Below are 20,371 nucleotides of genomic sequence, written 5' to 3'. Positions count from 1 at the left end.
AGGATATGGTCCTTCATCTCAAATATCAATTTCACTTAAATTTATTTATTGTCAGGACTTTTTTCCATCTAAGGGACCCTACAGAGTAGGTACCCCTCACCTGAAGACGGAGACAGAACCAGCCTTCGAAACGTCGTGGTTTTAAAGTACATACGATGGAAAAAGTCCTGACAATGAATAATTTTAAGTGTAAACTACAGTCGTCAAAACCCTTTAGAATTAAACATCAATTTTATACAGCTGTAGCGCCTTTAGGACACTTTTTCGGACACATGAATACACGATATTCTGGAGTCCCTGATCAACATCACACGATTCTCAAATGCATTGCGAAGTTTCTCAGTGAAAGTTCTACGACGGATTGAAACATCATACAGAGTATGTTGCTTGCACTGTAAGATCAAATAGTTTATTAACGTGACACACAGAGCTTGTTCAAATATTTTAGTCCGTGGTTGCACTATGCTTTATCTGTTTATCTTTCACATCATTCATGATCAAACTACCAACGCCAAAACGTAGGTAGACACCAGTAACGTTCGTAAAACGGAATGCGATCAAGGACTGGAATTATCACATTTGTACGTAATTATTTGCCATGTACGGAGAGCTCGTTTTTACAGCCAAATACTTCCGCTTACGAGTACATGAAATAGAATGGCGACAACTTCATACTTGTGTGGTCCTTGTAAGATATAAAAGTGATAAAACACGAATAATCTAACCTCAGAGCACCTTATCATTAGACTTTGAATAAAAAAGTACACACGCCTTTATAAGCATCGTAAATACCAGCTGCTTATCTGTTGACAAAGACACATCACGACCTACGGGAGGGACAGAAACCATCTTGCTACGGGCCATATTACGAGTTTCAGAGAAATTTAAAACAAAGTGAGGGGTAATACTCTGTACACATCATCGGTGAGTGGTCAGCTTCACGTTACAGCCATTTTATCCCAGGAAAAAGAGATCCCGGTACCCATCGGACAGACTAACCCCTATAAATCACTGTGATTCTGATCAATTTCCCCTATCCACAATTGATTCTGCGGACAGACTGGGAGAAAACGCAGTTACTGAAACTCGGGTACATATACAAATTTAACTAACACCATGGGGTAATTCTTCTTGAGAAGCTAATAGTAGTTCAGTGTACACGAGAGACCGGAACAGTCCGGAGTCTCCCACTGCACTTCTTTAATATTCATCTTAATATTATCCTCCCATCTACAATTAGGTATTTCAAATGGTCTGTTCCGTCAAATTAATAATGGTGGATATACCAAAGACTAATTGAACAACGATTATAATATAATTTTTCACTCAGCTTCAACTTGAAACGCCAACTACTGCAATTACAAGGGACTTTGCAAGGCACAGTGATGTCTACACTATGACAGTCAAGGTCGGCCTTACAGTGTCTCGCACCGACAGTGTACTTCGACTTTGTAATCATTCTCTAAACCTGTCATCGTTTTATTTAGCAAAGTGCTGAGCTGCTGTCGTTTGAAGAAGAATCACATCACCTGTGATTGAAAGAGAACCCCTTCCCTCTACACTTTGAAGGCGTGCAATTTACTAATCCGTTCTTTAGTAACAATTACGTGGCTGCTGAGGTAAATATTCAGAAATACGTATTAATATGCATCAGCCATAGTGAAATACTTTGTTACAAACTTCCATTAAAGGTTTTGTATGTATTTATTCTTAGTGTATTTAACGAAGCAAGAAAAGAAGCCACTAGGAAGACCTACAAGCAGGTGGGAGGATAATATTAAAATGGATCTTGGAGAAATAGGTTAGGGTGGTACGGACTGGATTCATCTGGCTCAGGATAGGGACCGGTGGCAAGCTCTTGTGGACACGGTAATGAACTTCCCGGTTCCATAAAATGTTGGAAATTTCTTGAGTATCTGACCGACTATTGTCAGGAAGGACTCGGCTCCACGGAGTAAGTAATTAAAGAAGTTATCAGTATCTCAGAATATAGCGTCAAATAATAGGTCGACTAATGCATCAGAAAGGATATGAAATTTCGCAGTCATGGCTTCACTTTAGGTTTTATACAAAATGTTCATGGAGTAACTGGGAAAAACAGCGAAAATCTCTCCGGATAGCCAACCTCCGGGGCAAGATTTCAACCAGGTACCTCCAAAATACAAAGCAGCGGTGCTAACCACTCCGTCGCGACGTTCGCTTCCTTACATGGAGGATCAGCTACTGGCCCCTCCATTTTTAGACTACATAAGAGGTAAACAAGATAAATATAAGACCTAGATGCTCTGAGCTGATTTCGAACTCGAGTTCCCCGGCTGAGGGCTGTCTAAAGCTGTGCAGTAAGTGAAATCAATTCTTTGGTCAGTGCGTTTATCGCTGTTAAAGCCATGAATGTCAAGGCGCTTCAAAGATAAGTCAAGAGTCAAGACGAACGAATGCAATGAACTGCAACGCGTACTGAATCAGATGATTCACTCTAAGGAGAAGTACAGTCTGTTGAATCACGTAAAGATTTTCATTCCAAGCTACGAGAATTCTTCAAAGAAAGATACAATACTTAGCTGTTTCCTTTCTTTTGGACTTTGTCCATTGTCTCTTCTGTTAAAAAGTCTGCAAGTCTCAGAACCTTACAAATCACTACGTATCGATGGATGGGCCTTCCTTCGCCTTCAGGTAAAAAAGGCGACAATAGATTTGGTGTCCTCCCTCACGTTCGAAACGTAATGATTTTTAAGGTTTCAAACTTTTTAAGACGACTGATAAAGTCCAAAAGAAAACAAGCAGTAATACAGTACCACTGCCAAAAACATTCAAAGAGATACAATTCACTGAGATGGTGCAACGATGAGGGAGTTTCGTGTAATCTGACAATTCAGGTTGCAATGAATTAACAAGCGACACGTCAGACGAACTCTCAGCGCTGTCTGCAGCACACACTTCCATATTCTGGCTTTGCTGCTTCCTACCACGAAGCATTACGTTCTTCTCTTTAACTTCGTCCCAAAGTTCCGCATAAAATATTTAGCGGCTTGAACCTGTCTTTAAACTTGACTGTACTCCTCTCGCGCGCTCGAAATTAACCATCGGTCGACTAGAAAGAAAATAAAAATCCAAGAGGATAGTTGCGAGCAGACAGCCGTCTACCTCCTTAAAGATAGTACTATTCGTTCCAAAAACATTGCATTTTTAAATTGTTTTTCTTCAACACATACTGTAACTAGGACAAACAAATATCAGTATAATTGTGTGTATGAGATACAAAGTAAAGATGGTACAGTAAATATGTAACGGATTCTTAGGTTATTGAACGATGATTTTTCGCCTTCATATATATTATATGACTTGAAATGATTTGTGTACATTTGGGGACTAATGTGACACACTATATGAAGCTGCTATATCTATATTTTCTTGGAGAGAATTCTACAAGGATCTTCCGGAAAGACACTGGTACCCAGTTTGACAACAGAATGAATGCCCAGTCATCAGAACGTAAACTTCAACACCACCCGTACAAAAACACAACTGGTGAAGAAACTCAGTCACTTTAATCCGACCCATATTACTAAAATTTGTTTCTTTACAACGTACCTTAGTATTAAGCATATCTATCGTTCTGGGACTTTCAATAACCCGATTTCAAACAACTTTTCATAAACATCACGTTCCTTCTTTTATCAACTCGATCTTCCCGTTCAACCCATCATATTCATTTAACAGCCTCAATAACACAGGGAGTCTGACATAAATCACAAAGTTCTTCATGACGTGATATATTTCACCCTTCAAATTCATTTCCTAGGTGCCCTCTCCCCATTTCGCAATGCCCACATGTCCGTGAGAGATATTAAAAAGCTCTCTATTAAATTATATTTTGTCAGAGTTGCTATTTGTTTGAATTTAATATATATCAATCACTTATTGAAATACTGCTACAGCTGAACTGAACAGGAGGTTGATTTACAGTAGCAAATAAATCGAAATGAACGTACCATGAAACTGTGGGGTATGTTTCGTATGTAATTATCCTAAAACCAATTTTGATACTTTTTCAGACAGACTACAAATAATTTTGTGATTGTAAACAAAATTGAAATAGTTAATATAAATAATTATATAACCCAAAAATATGTGCATATGTAAGTACTGAAAACCATTTTGGTCACGAGTTTAATAATATTGATGAACACCCCCCCCCCCCCCCAAAGCTTATAAGTACGGTTTTTTCATGCAATCAACTGTACTGAAACAATGATGCTGCTTGTTTCTAACAAACTTGTATTTACCGCTTGTAAGGACGTGTTTTGTATAAATTAATATTCTACCGGCTATGCGTCTTTAACACATTTCATAAGGATATTGGCAGAAAATTCGACTTCATTACGAAGTTAGTTTTCTGTTCACCTAAACCTAATTGCCTTGGATAATTTTTAACGATTACAAAGAAGCATGAAAATGGTCCTGGCCTATTTCAATATATTATTTCAGAATTTGCCTGCGGGGACTAAAAATTTAAATCAGGACAGCAGAATTCCAAGCCTACGTCTAAAACCGATAACTCACGAATACAAAGCACGATTGCTGGCCATCAAACCGGGACACCGGTTTCTGGCAAGAAGTTCTAATATTATTAATGGAGGCAGTCGTCGTCACAGTACATACATGCACACCTTTGCTTAAAAAATAAAGTAGGCGAATGACCGACTACACAGATGTTGCTGAAAATGGAAACAGATATCCCTTCGCATACAAAGCTGAATCAGCCATTACGTCATAACACACATGAAGAAAATAGTAAGTACTACCACTCAAGAGAACAAAGGTGGGAAATTAAACCTTATAAGGATTAATTCTTTACAGTAGACATGGAGAACGTGTCTTCAGCTGGGTTCGTTCTTCAAAGCAAATCATACAAAGATAAATCCACATATCCTATAACGAAGAGTCGAGATTTGCGGCCACAGAAATGGCGCTTAACATCGGTTATCTTACCAATATTACAAGGCCGTGTCTGCAACAGAACATATTTGCTCTCTAATCGATATAAACATCGACCTTTGAAGGTCCTGAAACTCATTATTTTATTACAAATAATAAAAAATACAAAACAAATTAAATATGACCATATTAAAGAGTACTAACATAAAAGGACACTAAAAACTTTAACATTTCTGTTGATGTTCTTGTGGGCTATGGGGTCGCGCTACCTCGATTCATGTGTAATTTACCAACGAATCTGGGAAACACACTTTCTCCATCTTCAGCGACGAAGTTCTTACTCTTAACCTGTCATGGACAAGTTGTCTTCCGATTCAGAATTATGAATTAAACAGCTTATTGGGTATATGGTAGGACTCCCTAGGAGGAGGATCGGCATACTGCAAAGCCACTACCTACACGAGACAACACAAACAAACACAAAATAAATACATACATACCCAGGATAGGGTTGGAACACAAGTTCGTACTCCTTCAGATTGCCCTTTCACTGTTCTAAACTTACTTCATGTAATTTCCAGCATTCTTAAACTTTCCCTTTTAGCATACGGCCCCCCCCCAAAAAAAATGGCTGAACAGCAATGAATTGGTCAAAGTAACACAACCGGTTCGTAAACATTCGCAGAAGGGTTCACGTACCATTGACTAGCTCGTGATCTAATAGAACAGCGTGGAGCGTGCAGCCTGCACCAGGCAACTTTAAGGAAGCATAACACGAATTAGCCACGCTGGCCTTGTAATCCTGGGGTCTCGGGTTCGATTCCCGGCGGTGCCCGAATTTATAACTTGTGTTGGGCAAGGCCGTGGTCTAGGCAACACGGAGTTTTCCTCCGGGGGCTTCCCCGGTTTCTCCGTGGCATCCCAACAATTACTCCACTCACACACAGAAGAAGGCAATGGCAAACCACTTCTGGATCATCTGCCAAGAACGTATATGAACAGGTCCCAGTCCGAGAAAAGGATGCAAGGATCCTGTTCATATGGACCTGTCGTCAGACAGAACACTAAACAAATATAAATACGAATCATCAAATCTAAGTAGCCACGGCATTGCAGAAAATGGATTAGTGAAAAATACACCCACTAAACAGGATGCAAAGGAGTGGCTACTGTCAGCTTAATTATAACCTTTGGCACTTAAGTTATCTATTTAAGGTTAGGAAGATAGCTGTCTTCTATGCTATTGCGTCGTGTAGTATGGTAGAAGTTTACCGACGTTTCAGAGGTTCTTCTTGCCACCATCATCAGGGCGACGAGTAAATCCTACCTATTTAAGGTTGCCTAATGGAAGGTTGCCGAAGTGTAAACACAAGTTGGTGTATACTGATAGGATTTAACATTTATAGTCGTTCAAAATTAAACATCGACACCTACAGATTATGTGTCACCTCAGCAGCGGGCTGTTGTGAACACCACAGCAAAGGGCCGTTAATTTCTTGACCAGCTGAGCGACTATCAGCGTCTCAGGGTGTTTGCTCCATTGAATTCGTTTGAATTCCGACTCAAGACGCCTAACGTATTATCGTTTCTTCCAGTGAGCTGGATAACTGTTGGTCTGCAACAGCTATTAGAAGCTTGTGCAACAGACTCTGAGGTGACTGAACTGAATTCAAGTCAAGTTTTCCCGAAACGCGTGTGGAATTGAACTGACGTCAGGATCGGCCGAGACCCTGAGAGAGGAATGAATTAAAAGTCAGGACAAGCTGGCCCTTGTGATAGAAATAATGAAATCAAGATTGCCGGCCTTTTGTGCAACATCAAATTTTAAGTGACACGCCAAACCTCGTAGCAGGAATTAACAGAAGTCTCGACTCCGATGATCTACACATTAGAATCGAATTCAAGTCTGGATTAGCTGTCACTTATGTTTGGATTGAATTAAAGTTATTCATTTGCGTCTTCAGGCACGTAAGTAACAAAAGCTGCCTTTCATTCCAGCTGCAGGTATCTGCAACCAGGCAGCAAACACAATGACGTCATCACTACTCATTTATCCTACTTTTGCTGACAAAGAAAATACTGTACATACTTCATACAAGAAGGGCATAAAGATTAACTTCGTAACAGCATTCCGTTTTGGAGATAAATACTGGAGTATCCACAAACAAATCCGTATTGTTATGAACGCCAGGTGTCAGTTCATCTCCGTAACAAAAAGGCACTAGATCAGCTTTTGTGTTGTTCTATCTCCGTCTTGTCTCCACATTGGAGATCGTAAAGAACGGTTCTCCACTTGGCGAGAATTACTTCACAAAACAAGAAGAAGGTACACGATTTCAAAATCTCTTCTAATGAAATCTTGTCTGATGGAAACGAGGATTGAAACGAAATGGTAATTTCATGGCGATGAAATACTAAGGGTCGCAGAGTTTCCGCGATGGTGTGTGTTCATCTCCCAGACACCGACCATTCTACAAGAGTGACTGAAATGGAACAATGTCGTTCAGCTGTGAAGCGATGGCCTTATTCGAGTAAACAACCAATTCTAATTTCGGCATAATTTACGGAAATCCAAAACTGAAATTGATTTACAAATAATATTTTATAGCGCACAATCTGAAGCTTTCATGGTGACTAACAAAAAAAAATCTTCTTGGGAGTATCAGCCATGTCACTTGGTTGAAAATCACCAATGTTTCTGAAGCCATAACATAAGTAAAATATGTGATCACGTCGAAACCCTAATTATAGGAACACAGACGGTCCCCGAAACATCGGTGATTTTTAACCAAGTGAAATGGATGATATCCCGAGAAGATTTTATAAATATTTTATTGAATACTTATTATCTGTCTTCATACAAAAGTCATCTATTACAGACAATAATTTGTTACAGTTGTAGCTAATATGTTGTAAGTTTCTAAAAAAAACATTTTTACACGGTCATGTTATTTTACGTTATAAAAAATCATAAGATTACAGAAAGTTTCCTATTTTATCTATCGAAAATCCTTTAGCACATATGACTTACAGATGTATGGTTGTTACTCCCACTCAAGGTATTCGCTTTTTTTTTACTGGACTCACAGCAAGACATCAGATAAAGGGACAACAAGTTCACTGTATCTGTGATCATTTGATGATAACCTTGACTGCCACTTTCAAATCCTGAGAAGGTCGGGTAATGAGCTAATCACCACGTCGGTCTACAGCCTAGAACATTTGCGCAACGCTGGTCTCAGACTGTGAGCATTAGCACAAACCCAGGGGGAATCTAACAGCTTCCGTGGCAGATCGAGTAGAGGGCAGTACGAAAGATACAGAAAGCAAATAGATGCTGTGCTGTCTTCTCAGTTTCATCATGATCAGATGTCTATCACGAGAAGCGAGGAAAAATAACGTCCTTTATGAAGCCAAGTAAGTCCACGAACAATTTGACATTGACATTTCTTTAACAGAGCGAAAATAGAGGGTAATTTAAGACTGTGTAATTCAAGTCGAAAGAACACGTGCTTTGATTTAAGCACCATCAAATCTGCTTACGGATATCGAAATCCCAAAGGACCTTAGAGTTTTATGGATGTCTTCTGGGTTCTAGCGCCGTGTAGTATGGTAGAAGTTTAGCAACGTTTCAGAGGTCCTTGCTGCCTCCGTCATCAGGGCGATGAGTAGAGGTACTTAGAAATTGCTGTTCAACACACGTCATAAGCAGCCCGAGTATTTATGACGCATATCACAAGCATGTTCAATAAATACACTTTCTAAGACGTATGCAATTTTATTTCCCTCTTTCCAATATGTTTCTCCATCAAAGTAAATATTCATTACACATTTTATCGACAGTCGGACTAAAATCTTACCCGTTTACGACAATGTAATTCCACAAAACGCAGTACAAATAAATATTCAAGCAGAAAATTATTCATCAATTTCTTGGTTGGATTTTATTTCCATGTCAGACATTTTCAGTTTATTATAAGTAATCTTACATTCATTTTCAACCAAAATCATGTTCGCACCTGAACATATTTTGCGAGATTGACGTGAAAAGCGGCCTAGCAACCAAGGTGACTGCGAATCGTGTCAGAGAGGAGGTTGGAAGAGTCTATTACACGGACCAGCTCTTAATTTCATTTTTGTACCATTAGCACTGGTTTGTTATCGGGCTGCCTTCTGATTGGAGCATCCTGTATGTTCAGTCCGAAACATTTTTCACTTCTGATACACTTATTAACAAAATGGAAGACGCCCACGAATCTGTTGCACGTACATTCCATTTCCATTGCAAAAATGACTGTACATCAGCTCTTTATTGTATCGTATTTTTATACTTTAGGGCATATCACGGCATTCATATTCGCTGCGCTCTGACCACTAACGACTGTTACAGCTGTAATGTCAACTCGAACTCGAAGCATGAGTTGTTGCAGTGCTCCAACTTGACGTCAAATTAAACTGTAGGTTATGACCACTACGCGGGGGGGGGGGGGGGACGCTGTCTGCACGCTTATCAGGAACCACACTCCAGCCGGTTCTTGTAAGGTATACAAAAGCCAGTTTCGTAACAGTGTAACTACAAACGAACCAAAGACACCAGATATAGGAGAGAAATTCTTATTTCTAACACAAAAATCTCAGATTAAAGGAAGCGATGTAAACAATTCTAGCGCTTCGCCAGAATTTACCCTTGCCCTTTGTGTGAGTGGCGCCTGTGACTGGTGAATGCTTCTGTCTGGATAGGACTTCGCCGTCAGACCACTCATGATCCGGGAATATGAAATGTTTTACTGCTTAACACAACAGCGGCATATTATTATTACCAAAATACCTTCGCATTCTGGTGTGATTGTTCCGGGAGCGGGGGAGGGGGGGGTTTGCATTTAATAATACTACACACACCCCACGTGACACCTGGGATAGATGTGCTCCGAGGCACCTGGAAACTGCAATTCAACTTCAACTCATCTCGCAATGAACCACGACTGAACAAAACGCATGCAAGAAAATGTTGGAAACTCAACCGAGAAATAATTCAGGATGTCAGTTTCCTCATAGTTAAGACCCTTTCCTACAAAGACTACTGAACAACTAACTATAGAGATAGATTTATTTTGTTGATAAAGCTTGGCATGCAGTTTCAAAAGAAGTAAACGTAGATGGTAAGTGCACTGATTAATTTTATTTTAATGAGCTAATGACTGAATTAACTATTATACACATTGAGCTTAAGCTCGTTTCGTACAAGTCTGCTCTCACTCACAAATAAAACGAAAAGATTTATGTTAAAGTGTACTTGTTCTGCCAATGAAGAGCTACGTTTGGTTTCAAAAAGTAAGAACACAAATGGATTCTGGGGACATTCGATAATAAGACTGGAAATTTCACCGGATCGTTTAACAAGTCGCGCGCTAAAACGTACGCACCATTTTGAACACACGACTCATTAAAGGCATGAATCCACTTCCTTTTCCTTCCTTTACGTACTTTCAACCACATGTACATTAAAATATCTTCCTCACTGGACGACGTCATGTCATCAACTAGAGAAGATGTGATAAGACGCAGACACGTGCTACTTCGGTGTGCGGACTCGAGTCTGAATCACGAATGAAGCAAGACTGCGTCTTTTGTCTCATGTCTTGATGCTTGTCTTGACGCAGTTGGTGTGCGGCTGCTCTTACTTCCGTCACACATAAACGCATATAGCCCTCAAGGGACCGTTATTTTTGTCAGATTTCAACCAAAATTGGAAAGTGTCGACAAAATTTTGCAACACTGTCCAGTATCAAATTCCACAAATATCTCTGACGCCGTTTTAGAGTTGTTGAATGAAAGCTTGATGAAGACAAAAGATGCATTTTTTTTTGAAACTTTCATTTCCAGAATGCTAGATACCGAATTTCCACATCACCTGTACCAAAACGGAAGACAGTCCATGGATACAGAACAGTGACAGCTCTGTCGCTGAACAGCTGGTCTAGCCGCTTAGGTAAGGAAAACAAACAAAAACCAGAATTAGAACGCGCAAAGATAATATAATATTTCAGTTGTATATAACAATATAAAAGCTGTGTCTGACATGACCGGAAACCTGCAAGTTCATCCTCTGCTAATTCCTGACGAGCTAACCGGTAACTGAACCTGATCTGCTAGCCAATTTCGCATTCGAGGCTGCTATTTACGAGTATAGTATACCAAAGCCAAATTGCATCCCGCTGAACAAACCTAGCAAGGCGTAAGCCTACAAAATTAAACCACGAGTTCTCAACAAACCAATGCATGAGTTGTCACCCAGACTATAACATTACACATACCGGGTACAGCATCCAACAGAATGCGTTACTTCCAATGCATTAATCCAGAAGGTTATAAATAATAACATAGGCCTGCCGCCAGTTCTTAGAAAGAAAAACGCTAATCAATTATTGAACAGTCCACATCATCAATCAAGTAGAGTTATAGCTACAATTTTAAAAACTTTTACACTGACAAGAAGCCAATCAATTTTCGATTTCGATACTGTCTCAGCATGTGCTTATTTCACATTTTTAAATACGACTTTACGTCTGAGCTGATAAGTAACAACATTTTAGGAAGCTGTACATCGTCCAATTATAACACCATGAAAAGGTAAATTATAGCCGCTCAGCTAGTTAATAAATAACATCGCCATTTATGGAACCCGTGTCCTGTCCTGAGCCAGTTTAATTCAGTGCACGTCCCTACGCGCTTATTGTTTTAAAATCCATTTTAGTATTGTATCATACGATCTACGTTCAATCTCCCAAGTAGTCTTCCATTAAAGGGTTTCCGTCGATAATCTGAATGCATGTTAATAACGCTGAAAAACCACGCGAACTTTCGGTACAAGAACTTTTAACCACAGTTAATTAAAGTACAAAGATGCACTGCTGCACACACAGATGCACCAGAATATTCCAGAAAGAGAAGGAATACCAATTATTGGACTATAGTGCATGAATTTGGCTTTACGAGCCTAAAACCTAACCGGTTCTGAAAGTATAATATAATTTTTTAATAATAATAATAATTCAATTCAATTCATTTATTAAAGTGCTTAACAACAGCCAAAAAGGCCAATAACAGCCAAGCACTAACAATACAAACAATACAATTAAAAAAACTAAATATATAAATGTACAGTGTTAATTTAACGCAAAATAATTAATAAGTAAATGAACTAAATATACCTAAGTCATATAATTCAATTAATAATACTATATAAAACAAAACAAAAAACTTATAAAATAATGACAATAATAATAAACAACAGGGAGAAGTTTCCACTCCCAAATTCATTTCCCTACGATTAATTTCATTAATGGTATTATTCTCGCACCTACACCTAAGCCCGCAGGTTGGCCTCTCCTTTCTGGATTCCCAAACAAAACGTACGAATTTCTGATCTTCACTCTGCCGACTTCATCGTCGACTTCGTTATTCCAAAATTATTTCGGGAACAGCACTAATTGTTAAGCTCTTGACTGTGTAATTCTTTGCGATCTCCAGTCAGTTCATCACTCTTGGGCGCAAATATATTCCTCAGAACCCTCCTCTTTACACCAAGGAACTGAAAAAGCTTTTGATATCTGGCCGCAAAAAGTAGTTTGTTCCCAAGCTATTCGATTACATTCTAATATCGATAAGAATCATTAATATACAGGATGATTCTAAAAGGACTTTACATCTTTGAAAGTGTATAGAAATCTGACACCTCAAACGATTATGTAAGGTTTCTGATTAAATTTCTAGATACCTTCAAAGTTGTAAAGTCCTTTTAGAATCATTAATATATATTGTGTACAGTTATCAGTATTATTTTTAATAGCCTGAGGATACAAAACGTTTTTGAAATGCGTAGTACATACGAAAGAGAGAGTGGTACAGCAAGCTGGTCAAAGTGAACCAGCGCCAAGCGTGTGTCAGCTGGCAGAGTCCTATTCTTAGAAAGCATTTGGTTAGGTACAGAAATTATATGGATATTCCTAAAAACATTAAACAAGTGGACGCCAGTTCATGAACTCCACCTAAACGATACTCAGACAAACAAAAACATGACGAATGTGAAATAATTTAGTTTATTTTAGTGTTTATGACACATTTTACAGCGAATCATATATTTATAAATAAGCAGCTTAATTATGGGAAATATAAAATGTTTATGGGAAGTGTTTTTACCTAAATACCATTTTTGATTGCAACTATACACCAATATAAATTACGGTACTGTCTATAAAAGGGCAAAGTCCTCGAGAATGGAGAGATATTTACAGAACCCGAAAGTTCATTACCTTGTTCACCAGGGACCGTCACTAGCAGCTATCCGATGACAAATTAATCGCTTCTAATCATCTCATTTGACAGTCGTGAATTTGTGCAAATCATTCTGTTCATGTTGCTCTCTCATACGTTTGACGTGTATATATTACACACTGAAGTTTCCCCAAATGCTCAGTGCCATTGTAAATTTTCGAACACCTATCGGCAGCTTTCAGCAATACAGATGGCCATCATCATCGTCCTGATGACGGAGGCAGTACGCACCTCCGAAACGTTGGTCAACTTATGATACTACAGGCGCAATATGCCGGAAAGCTGGCGGCTAATATGAAAATTGTCGTCTTCCGGCTTGCTGTAGTATGGTAGATGTTTCAGGGTGTCGATGGCGGCAACAAGCACCTCTGAAACGTCGGTAAAATTCTGTCAGACTACAGAGCGCAACAACCCAAAATGACAGCTATCCTCAAGATAGAAACAATTCACACGAATCACAATACATAAATCCATAGACAATTTTGAAAAAAGTGTAAAATACACCAATCCGAAGTCAGAACTAGCAAGTTCTTTGTAACTTTAGTCGGCTTGCACAATCAAGCTGCATTTCTGTCGCTATTATTCATTCGCGTTTTGTAACAACTTCAAATTCTACAGAATAAACAAGAACAAAGGAAGGACGTCACGCCACTGATACAGATGCGGTCCTATTATTCTTCTGTTCACAAGAATGTACATGAGTCATCCTGTTTCTTACCCACAGGCAACGACCGATACTACGAAGCACGACTTGTAAATGTGTATTTTGTGCAACTTTGCACAATCCGCGGAAACGCACTCGTAACGGTATTCAATATTAACCTCCCGATTACGAAGATGTGCATGTAAGTGGTTAGCATGGCCGATTCGTATTCACCGCGTAGCACATTCGATTTTTTCCCCCTAAGGTATTTCATTTCTGAGATTCATAATTCTCCATAGTCCAAGAATGCGAATGCTGGGATAGTATCTCAAAACAAGTAAAACACCTTCCTCCCACCTCAACATTCAAAGTCATAGGCAGGGCCGTTGAACAAACGACTGTTCAATTATTCGTAAATTTGTGCTATTCTAACATTCTCCCACGAAAGCGTGCAGCAGAACTGTTGGATGTAAAACTATCACAATGATTTATCAATCTCCCCGCTTCCAGTCTGACCAGATGCCCACATTCTTCGGTTCATTAGAATATAATGGAAATGCTCCCACTTACCTTACTGTCGACATCCGTTTCTTCTGAATTCCTGATGAGTGGTTCGGTTACCTCAGAACGTTTTCTCCAACTTCCCTCCACAAAAAATACACTTAAACTGCGTGTTAGAGGTATCTTCTTCATCCACAATATGTATTAAGAAAATATGTAGGAATAGACTAACAACAAAACAACCACTTCAAACACTTCTCAAAACTATCATGAAATGCGCAAAATATCAGAACACTTACGCAATTCCTATTCATATATGTCACTAGTGTCGTGTTGAAAAAAACTGTGCAAAGAACGAGTTGAGCGGGATTTGATCGCGTTACGTGAGCCCTAGCTCTAACCAACCGGCTTCCAGACACGTCGCCTGTCGCAACCCTACTGACTGAAGAGCGAAGCCTAGCGGACGGTCGGCACGCTAACCTGTACTGGGCTGCCAGACGAGTTCACTAGCAGTTGGTTGCGGGGGGCGGCCGTCAGACTGCGGACAAACAGGGGCAAGCTTTAATAAGACCTTGAGGATGGCTGCGCCGTGTGGTCTGGTAGGCGTTTACGGACGTTTCAAAGGTGTTAGTTCCATCACGGCGGTGCGAAACAAACAAGAACGAAGATGAGTATGTCACAGACACTCATCGCCTTGTTTGTACGTATTTGTCACAGTTTTTCGCCTTGAACCGCAGGAGCACTGGAATCGCAGGTCACATGACGCAAAGAATGAGTCTCCGCCGTTGATGCGTTCTGTTTTTGTACTATGTGGCTCGGTTTTTGAAGGTGTAAAACTTGGCGTCTCTGTGGAAGCAACACAGATTAAGAATGGGAATTGAAGTTCTCACGGCGAAGAATATGAAGATCGCTGTCTTCGGCCGTGTGGTCTGCAAACCACACAGGCGCCACATTCCAGAACTTCGACGCGAGAGAGATGAAATTATGGGAGGTTGGAGATAAATCCGTGAACAGCGTCACAATTTGCAATATTATCGAAATAGAAACAAAAGATAATAAAAAAACATTTAGGATGATATGCATAGAACATGCAGCAACTATGATTTAAATGAGAAATGCATGCAACATTTCGGTTTGGAAACCATAGATATGAAGACCTATGGGAGGAGAATAATATCAAAATTGAACCTTAAGGACAAGGTTGGAGAGTGTGGACTAGATTCATTTGGCACGGGACAGGTACTGGTGTTGAGATTTTGTGAACAGGCAAAGGAACTTCGGGTTCAACAAAAGACGAAAACAATTTCTGATCGTAAAATCATTTTCCCAAGCAGATCTCTGCTTCATATAGTTATTATACGTGCTACATGTCCGGCTCATCTAATTCTTCTTCATCTTAATCAATCTTATTATTATGAAGGGTACTGTAACCTTCCTTCCGCTTTGCCTTGTCACTCCACGGAAGTTGCCACGGGTTCAAATCCTGTAGCGTGCCCGGTTGTCTGCGGTTACAACTTAAGATATATTTTTAGGTAGGTGGAAGGATATAAAGGAATATTTTGTGCGGGTTCTGTCGGTGAACAAGAGTCTCAGGGAATATACGGGGAAACCGATGGTTGAAGCACAAAGGAAGCGAAATCTCTTGTCTTGGGCAACTGATAGACGACACTGAGATGTTCTTGGAGAAGTACACTTTTATTGTCACTCGAGACATACAGACACTTAATGTAAGACAGCGCGATGATTCGGATGTTTGTCTTTATATGTTAGATTTTTAGGTTCAAGTAGAATGTGTCTGATCGATTGGAGAACAAAACGTAAGCAGCCGAACAGTACAAGTGCCAGGTTAAGAATACCCCCTAACCCTGTAGTTGTACTAAATTTTGAATTGAATACGGAGATCCGATTCGTTCCCCATGACGTCAGAAACAGGCCGAAAAGACATATTCAAATTTCATTTATCCGTCGCCCCATAGCTACCGTTCTTTGACAATAATCATTCCTTATCTTGAAAGGCTTAATTTTTCGCCTCGTAAACAAGTTTAACGAGTGCTAGAGCTTTGTGGAAGTCATGTCACCGCTAGACGGAAAGTCTGGAAAGAACGACTGATTGTCGCTTCTCTTTTCCAATTTGATACATTAAACAATGCCAACGTTCACGAAATTAATTAAATTTGGATGAAATAAGGCGTATCTAATTACCATCTAACCACGCCTCCTTCGTTTTGACGTGAAAACGTCTTTAAAATCGATGCCGGGTGTGGGGAGGCAATCGCGCCCAAATGAGCGACAGTTTCTGTCGAAGTAATTTCAAACTTTAATAACTCGGCTAAAAATAGACATAGTCTCGTTCTAGAGAGGAAGGATGAACGTTTGTGCCAGTACCGCTCCGACATTCGTGGCGGCCGAACGTCGCGAACTGCGCACGCGCAAAGTGAACTCACGATTTTCGACTTTCCGGATTCGACACGTGTCCATAAACGGGATCATATCTCAGAGACTAATTATCCGATCCGAGTGAACCAAGTGTTGTTTTGAAGAGGAGTGTATATGTTACAACTCATCTTGGCCTCCAAGTGTGTGTCTCAAAAACTCAAAAAGATACGAGGCTGTGAATTTGAAAAAGTTTGAATATTTCCCGATTTTCTTAAAATGTCGCGATATATGAGGGCAAAGTACAACCAGAACTATACACGATTGACGTTTTCACGAAAATAACTGCGGCAGTGTTCCGACACTGCCTATCAATTTTTTTTATAAACCAGATTAATGCGCCAAAGTCTGGTTTATCTTTTCATCTCAAGATTCAGCCCGTTCGGGAATCGAACTACGAACCTGGACTGGCACAGTACACTTGAAGGTGGTCATTATACAACAAAAACAACTTTAGAAAATTACGTTATTTCGATTAATGCACTGAAACATGAGAAAAAATATTTACAGATGTATCCACTTAAATAAATATATTAATAAAACATGAAAGGACATCAACATACGTGTGAAGATACAAGAACGGCTAAAGATTTATCAACACACTTGGCCAACTGAATCAGTCACTGTCATAATCCTTTACAGAATCAGCAATTTTCTATGTATTTGAGGAAAAATGTATAGTTACAATCAATGGTCTTCCTAAATATAATCTCGTGAAAATTCATTAACGTCTTCCTCTGTAGCTGATACATTCTTGTTATATAATTAAGGCAGTTTTATTGAAAAGATTCTGTAACTTGATTCTAATTGTAGTGTACTTACTGGGTTAGATTAGTGTCGAAAGAGAATATGCATACCCAAAGTAAACAGACTTTGTGATTATTTCCTCTCGCTGGTTTTTCTCATTTTCATAATAGTAATAACATTACAGTATGTTAAAATGAGACCTGTAGGACCAGAGCTTAGAGGAGTTCATACTGAGTTATCACATTTACGTATTCCTTCAAACGCAAAATGAGCGAGAGAACTCATTATTATAGTGGTTTGAGTAAACCGGAAACTAAATTAACTGTGTCGTCAGGATTCATATTTCTGACAGACTGTTATTTTACGGGGCATTATAGGTAGGATTAGTGCACGTTTACCTGCCTGCCCGCCTAAGCTTCTGCAATGCGCTTCGAAGATAATCATTCAAATCCAGCTCCATGCTCGCGTCTGTTTAACAGAGTTCTTTATACCATTTCATCGTTTTAACACACACCATAGAAATAATATACAAAGTGGTAGGCTATGTAAATGGGGTCTTTATCCTGGCGTCTCGAATGACAGTCAAGTTTGAGTGATAGAGATGAAACATGCTCTAATTTAATCTTGCCTTTTGGATAAACAAACGTCTCTCTTTTTACAGTTCTAATTGTAAATTAAGTGCAGAAGTCGTTAAATGCGTGAAACAACATTTAAGCTTATACTTCTGAAGTGTATTTACTCTATATGATTGTGTAACTAAGAGTCCTTTCATTGTACCTTAAGCTTTTAAATACAAGAATATTCCGAAGAAAAGGCAAGTCACGAAATGGATTAAGCCATAAAAAGGGGTCATAGGCCTGTTGGAAGAAACTGTTTAGGAAGCTGAGCCAATAACTGCCAGAGATGACACAACTATTTGGCCTAATTACTTTTTAAGGAAAGGAAGGCTTATAGCGTTGTCATGCACTCTTATGCGTCACTGTGTCTATATTTCTTCCTCCAAATAACTTTTGAACGAAGTATACAACACTACATCCACACCTTTGTGTAATATAATTCGTTACTTACAATAAAAGAAATATAATAGTAGCCTGAAGTTCTGTGGTGGAAACGACGCAGAGTCCGTGAGAAATCTCCCATCTACGACCTGGTCTCCAAAGCGGCTTCCTTCTTCAGGATTTAGGAATAATTTTTTTTTTGTTCATTTACCATAAATTCTATCAAAGTATCACTCAAATTGGACAAACGAGATAATTAAAATTACAGATACAGGATTCATCCCGCTATAAATATGAACATTTATGTTTTTATTTTGTTCCTTATATTTTATTAGTGTTTTACACTTATATTAGTGTTTACCTAGGTAGGTTATTTTCTTTTTATCAAATTTCTATCTTTGTATTAGTGTTTGCTTGTCATAGGCTCTTTGCTGTTGGCAAACACTCAACAAAGGAATTGAACTATTGTTGTTATTATTATTATTATTTAGTATTATATATTTTATTTAGAATTATTAAATTGAATTATATTACTTAGGTATCGTATTTAGCCCATTTATTTGTGAAATATTATTCAATAAATGAATCGAATTATTATTATTATTATTATTATTAATATGGTACATTTAATATTTAGTTTCACTTGTTTCTTTCTTTTACTTTTATTATTATTGAAATAAATTAATTACTTATTATATTTTATCCTGTACTCTGGTTTAGTGCTTGGCAGTTATTGGCCTTTTTGGCAGTTTTAAAGCACTTAAATAAATGAATTGAATTTCTTGTACTTGCGATTACTAACCCTTTAAAATTAACATGTCTTATGGTATTTCCTGTTTTGCACTCAGCTCCGTTCAACTATCTCACGTGATATACTAGATACAAAAATAGAGAGAGAGAGAGAGAATATAATTATGTTTCCCTTGGAGTCTCTCCATGTAGCAGACAAGAACTAGCCTAATTAATGTCGAGTATATGTCACTTCCATAAATATGCATTTTACCAAGTCCTCACTCTACTCGGCCTTGGCCCGCGTTAAGAATGGTCGGCACATCCAGCGACACTTGTACTGGCGCTGTACAATACAGACTCGAAGTTTTCAATCTCAACACCATTATAACATAATATAATATAATAATGTGAAAGAGACAAGAAGACCACGTGGCACTTGGCACAGAATCTCCTAATATTCCTTCTCCTGCTGATGTCACTGATTTAAATTAACTCTCTCCTTCTCTCTGCTTTTCTTGTCATCGCTCGTCGTAATTAAAGTTTCAGTTTCAAGAATGTCGGCTGTCGCCCGGAGCCAGTGTGGCATCGTCCTGCAGCCTGTGGTCCAAGGTGTCACCTGTTACTGCAGAACAGCGTCAGAACGGGGCTTGTTTATTACACGTCTGTCAGGGATGTCCAAGGTCGCGTTAAATAATCGATTTATTTTTCACAGACGGGTTTGAATTTGATCCGTAAAAGAATAGACGACACGGGAAGTTGTGGGCACAGCTCGGATTTCGTATTCAAGCGGTTCTGGACGGAGGATTTTCATGTTTTTCTCAGTACCTCACGGCTAAGAGAGTACCTTTACAATACGAAACAGTCGTCAGTGGGGTATCCACAACCGAAAACTTACACGGTTTCCCTCAGTGATGCAAATTGACATTTTTTGTTCATACTTCAAATAGAATTACAAAACGTAAGTGACCAATCCCGTTAATCCAGTTGATTATACGTTACGAATTGACGGTCCGAACAGGTGAGCTCAGCGGTAATGTGTCTAGCT

General features: G+C 39.0%; 1 protein-coding gene across 5 annotated transcripts in view; it reads right to left on the bottom strand.

The window, feature by feature from the left end:
• Positions 1 to 14,869, bottom strand: part of kug (FAT atypical cadherin kugelei) — a 488,225-nt gene extending 473,356 nt beyond the window's left edge. For all 5 annotated transcript variants that reach the window (XM_087353699.1, XM_087353698.1, XM_087353702.1 and 2 more), the window contains exon 1: positions 14,486 to 14,869. The gene's annotated coding sequence lies outside the window, so the exon portion shown is untranslated. The remainder of the gene's footprint in view (positions 1 to 14,485) is intronic.
• Positions 14,870 to 20,371: the final 5,502 nt, after the last annotated feature.

The sequence above is a fragment of the Zootermopsis nevadensis genome, unplaced genomic scaffold (assembly GCF_977971745.1).
Source record: "Zootermopsis nevadensis isolate Lab colony 2312 unplaced genomic scaffold, Znev_1.0 Znev_ptg000022l, whole genome shotgun sequence".
NCBI lineage: Eukaryota > Metazoa > Arthropoda > Insecta > Blattodea > Termopsidae > Zootermopsis > Zootermopsis nevadensis.
Note: the sequence above shows the minus strand (reverse complement) of the source record. Positions and strands in the feature narration are given on the sequence as shown.